Source organism: Diplotaxodon limnothrissa, unplaced genomic scaffold, assembly GCF_057381915.1.
Source record: "Diplotaxodon limnothrissa isolate DT_005_m unplaced genomic scaffold, D_limnothrissa_male_GT1.1 unmapped_scaffold_9, whole genome shotgun sequence".
In the NCBI taxonomy this organism is placed as follows: domain Eukaryota; kingdom Metazoa; phylum Chordata; class Actinopteri; order Cichliformes; family Cichlidae; genus Diplotaxodon; species Diplotaxodon limnothrissa.
Genome location: NW_028188563.1, coordinates 85,122 through 90,000, shown reverse-complemented (window position 1 = coordinate 90,000; position 4,879 = coordinate 85,122).

The following is a 4,879-nucleotide window of genomic DNA, read 5'->3' as shown; positions in this document are numbered from 1 at the left end:
TCTTTCTGACTTTTTTGTCTTTACTTTTTTCTGTTCCTTCTTACTTAGGTTTTTTCTTGGCTTTTTAATTTTTTCTGTACTTAGTTTTTTCTATGTTTCTCTCTTTTCCTCTTTTCCTCTCAACCCTACTTGGGGAGCTTTCTTACTCTCTCTCTTTTTTTCTCAACCCTACTTGGGGAGCTTTCTTTCTATCCTTTTTCTTTATGGCACCCCCTATTCCTTAGTCCACTCTGTCTATCATCTTGTTTTTCTGGCACCCCCATCCTTAGTAACCACTCTATTTAGGCTTCTTTTTCTGTTTTTTGTTTTTCCATTTTTTTAGGCTTTTTTTCTGTTTTTTCTGGGGTTGGGACAGGGAGGGGGGGATAGGTTAGGGTTAGGGTAGGAGATGTGGGTAGGGGCATCGCCCACTCCACCGGGACCTGGCTGGTAAGGGTTTGGGGAAAGAAAGGGGTCCCAGGCAGAAGTCTGGGTCCCCTGATGCACGCTCACTCGACTGGGGTAGGCACTGATGCCCCCGGATCAAAAAATTGCCCATCATTGGGTAGTAGTGGCCATTAGTTGTTCTATTGAGCCCGTCGCGACGTTTCGGCGTTACTTCGCCTTCATCAGGCTGGGCTCAATGAGGGTAGGGACTGGTTTGTCCTCTATTTATACTTTTTCTTTTCTTAGCTTTTCTTTCTGACTTTTTTGTCTTTACTTTTTTCTGTTCCTTCTTACTTAGGTTTTTTCTTGGCTTTTTAATTTTTTCTGTACTTAGTTTTTTCTATGTTTCTCTCTTTTCCTCTTTTCCTCTCAACCCTACTTGGGGAGCTTTCTTACTCTCTCTCTTTTTTTCTCAACCCTACTTGGGGAGCTTTCTTTCTATCCTTTTTCTTTATGGCACCCCCTATTCCTTAGTCCACTCTGTCTATCATCTTGTTTTTCTGGCACCCCCATCCTTAGTAACCACTCTATTTAGGCTTCTTTTTCTGTTTTTTGTTTTTCCATTTTTTTAGGCTTTTTTTCTGTTTTTTCTGGGGTTGGGACAGGGAGGGGGGGATAGGTTAGGGTTAGGGTAGGAGATGTGGGTAGGGGCATCGCCCACTCCACCGGGACCTGGCTGGTAAGGGTTTGGGGAAAGAAAGGGGTCCCAGGCAGAAGTCTGGGTCCCCTGATGCACGCTCACTCGACTGGGGTAGGCACTGATGCCCCCGGATCAAAAAATTGCCCATCATTGGGTAGTAGTGGCCATTAGTTGTTCTATTGAGCCCGTCGCGACGTTTCGGCGTTACTTCGCCTTCATCAGGCTGGGCTCAATGAGGGTAGGGACTGGTTTGTCCTCTATTTATACTTTTTCTTTTCTTAGCTTTTCTTTCTGACTTTTTTGTCTTTACTTTTTTCTGTTCCTTCTTACTTAGGTTTTTTCTTGGCTTTTTAATTTTTTCTGTACTTAGTTTTTTCTATGTTTCTCTCTTTTCCTCTTTTCCTCTCAACCCTACTTGGGGAGCTTTCTTACTCTCTCTCTTTTTTTCTCAACCCTACTTGGGGAGCTTTCTTTCTATCCTTTTTCTTTATGGCACCCCCTATTCCTTAGTCCACTCTGTCTATCATCTTGTTTTTCTGGCACCCCCATCCTTAGTAACCACTCTATTTAGGCTTCTTTTTCTGTTTTTTGTTTTTCCATTTTTTTAGGCTTTTTTTCTGTTTTTTCTGGGGTTGGGACAGGGAGGGGGGGATAGGTTAGGGTTAGGGTAGGAGATGTGGGTAGGGGCATCGCCCACTCCACCGGGACCTGGCTGGTAAGGGTTTGGGGAAAGAAAGGGGTCCCAGGCAGAAGTCTGGGTCCCCTGATGCACGCTCACTCGACTGGGGTAGGCACTGATGCCCCCGGATCAAAAAATTGCCCATCATTGGGTAGTAGTGGCCATTAGTTGTTCTATTGAGCCCGTCGCGACGTTTCGGCGTTACTTCGCCTTCATCAGGCTGGGCTCAATGAGGGTAGGGACTGGTTTGTCCTCTATTTATACTTTTTCTTTTCTTAGCTTTTCTTTCTGACTTTTTTGTCTTTACTTTTTTCTGTTCCTTCTTACTTAGGTTTTTTCTTGGCTTTTTAATTTTTTCTGTACTTAGTTTTTTCTATGTTTCTCTCTTTTCCTCTTTTCCTCTCAACCCTACTTGGGGAGCTTTCTTACTCTCTCTCTTTTTTTCTCAACCCTACTTGGGGAGCTTTCTTTCTATCCTTTTTCTTTATGGCACCCCCTATTCCTTAGTCCACTCTGTCTATCATCTTGTTTTTCTGGCACCCCCATCCTTAGTAACCACTCTATTTAGGCTTCTTTTTCTGTTTTTTGTTTTTCCATTTTTTTAGGCTTTTTTTCTGTTTTTTCTGGGGTTGGGACAGGGAGGGGGGGATAGGTTAGGGTTAGGGTAGGAGATGTGGGTAGGGGCATCGCCCACTCCACCGGGACCTGGCTGGTAAGGGTTTGGGGAAAGAAAGGGGTCCCAGGCAGAAGTCTGGGTCCCCTGATGCACGCTCACTCGACTGGGGTAGGCACTGATGCCCCCGGATCAAAAAATTGCCCATCATTGGGTAGTAGTGGCCATTAGTTGTTCTATTGAGCCCGTCGCGACGTTTCGGCGTTACTTCGCCTTCATCAGGCTGGGCTCAATGAGGGTAGGGACTGGTTTGTCCTCTATTTATACTTTTTCTTTTCTTAGCTTTTCTTTCTGACTTTTTTGTCTTTACTTTTTTCTGTTCCTTCTTACTTAGGTTTTTTCTTGGCTTTTTAATTTTTTCTGTACTTAGTTTTTTCTATGTTTCTCTCTTTTCCTCTTTTCCTCTCAACCCTACTTGGGGAGCTTTCTTACTCTCTCTCTTTTTTTCTCAACCCTACTTGGGGAGCTTTCTTTCTATCCTTTTTCTTTATGGCACCCCCTATTCCTTAGTCCACTCTGTCTATCATCTTGTTTTTCTGGCACCCCCATCCTTAGTAACCACTCTATTTAGGCTTCTTTTTCTGTTTTTTGTTTTTCCATTTTTTTAGGCTTTTTTTCTGTTTTTTCTGGGGTTGGGACAGGGAGGGGGGGATAGGTTAGGGTTAGGGTAGGAGATGTGGGTAGGGGCATCGCCCACTCCACCGGGACCTGGCTGGTAAGGGTTTGGGGAAAGAAAGGGGTCCCAGGCAGAAGTCTGGGTCCCCTGATGCACGCTCACTCGACTGGGGTAGGCACTGATGCCCCCGGATCAAAAAATTGCCCATCATTGGGTAGTAGTGGCCATTAGTTGTTCTATTGAGCCCGTCGCGACGTTTCGGCGTTACTTCGCCTTCATCAGGCTGGGCTCAATGAGGGTAGGGACTGGTTTGTCCTCTATTTATACTTTTTCTTTTCTTAGCTTTTCTTTCTGACTTTTTTGTCTTTACTTTTTTCTGTTCCTTCTTACTTAGGTTTTTTCTTGGCTTTTTAATTTTTTCTGTACTTAGTTTTTTCTATGTTTCTCTCTTTTCCTCTTTTCCTCTCAACCCTACTTGGGGAGCTTTCTTACTCTCTCTCTTTTTTTCTCAACCCTACTTGGGGAGCTTTCTTTCTATCCTTTTTCTTTATGGCACCCCCTATTCCTTAGTCCACTCTGTCTATCATCTTGTTTTTCTGGCACCCCCATCCTTAGTAACCACTCTATTTAGGCTTCTTTTTCTGTTTTTTGTTTTTCCATTTTTTTAGGCTTTTTTTCTGTTTTTTCTGGGGTTGGGACAGGGAGGGGGGGATAGGTTAGGGTTAGGGTAGGAGATGTGGGTAGGGGCATCGCCCACTCCACCGGGACCTGGCTGGTAAGGGTTTGGGGAAAGAAAGGGGTCCCAGGCAGAAGTCTGGGTCCCCTGATGCACGCTCACTCGACTGGGGTAGGCACTGATGCCCCCGGATCAAAAAATTGCCCATCATTGGGTAGTAGTGGCCATTAGTTGTTCTATTGAGCCCGTCGCGACGTTTCGGCGTTACTTCGCCTTCATCAGGCTGGGCTCAATGAGGGTAGGGACTGGTTTGTCCTCTATTTATACTTTTTCTTTTCTTAGCTTTTCTTTCTGACTTTTTTGTCTTTACTTTTTTCTGTTCCTTCTTACTTAGGTTTTTTCTTGGCTTTTTAATTTTTTCTGTACTTAGTTTTTTCTATGTTTCTCTCTTTTCCTCTTTTCCTCTCAACCCTACTTGGGGAGCTTTCTTACTCTCTCTCTTTTTTTCTCAACCCTACTTGGGGAGCTTTCTTTCTATCCTTTTTCTTTATGGCACCCCCTATTCCTTAGTCCACTCTGTCTATCATCTTGTTTTTCTGGCACCCCCATCCTTAGTAACCACTCTATTTAGGCTTCTTTTTCTGTTTTTTGTTTTTCCATTTTTTTAGGCTTTTTTTCTGTTTTTTCTGGGGTTGGGACAGGGAGGGGGGGATAGGTTAGGGTTAGGGTAGGAGATGTGGGTAGGGGCATCGCCCACTCCACCGGGACCTGGCTGGTAAGGGTTTGGGGAAAGAAAGGGGTCCCAGGCAGAAGTCTGGGTCCCCTGATGCACGCTCACTCGACTGGGGTAGGCACTGATGCCCCCGGATCAAAAAATTGCCCATCATTGGGTAGTAGTGGCCATTAGTTGTTCTATTGAGCCCGTCGCGACGTTTCGGCGTTACTTCGCCTTCATCAGGCTGGGCTCAATGAGGGTAGGGACTGGTTTGTCCTCTATTTATACTTTTTCTTTTCTTAGCTTTTCTTTCTGACTTTTTTGTCTTTACTTTTTTCTGTTCCTTCTTACTTAGGTTTTTTCTTGGCTTTTTAATTTTTTCTGTACTTAGTTTTTTCTATGTTTCTCTCTTTTCCTCTTTTCCTCTCAACCCTACTTGGGGAGCTTTCTTACT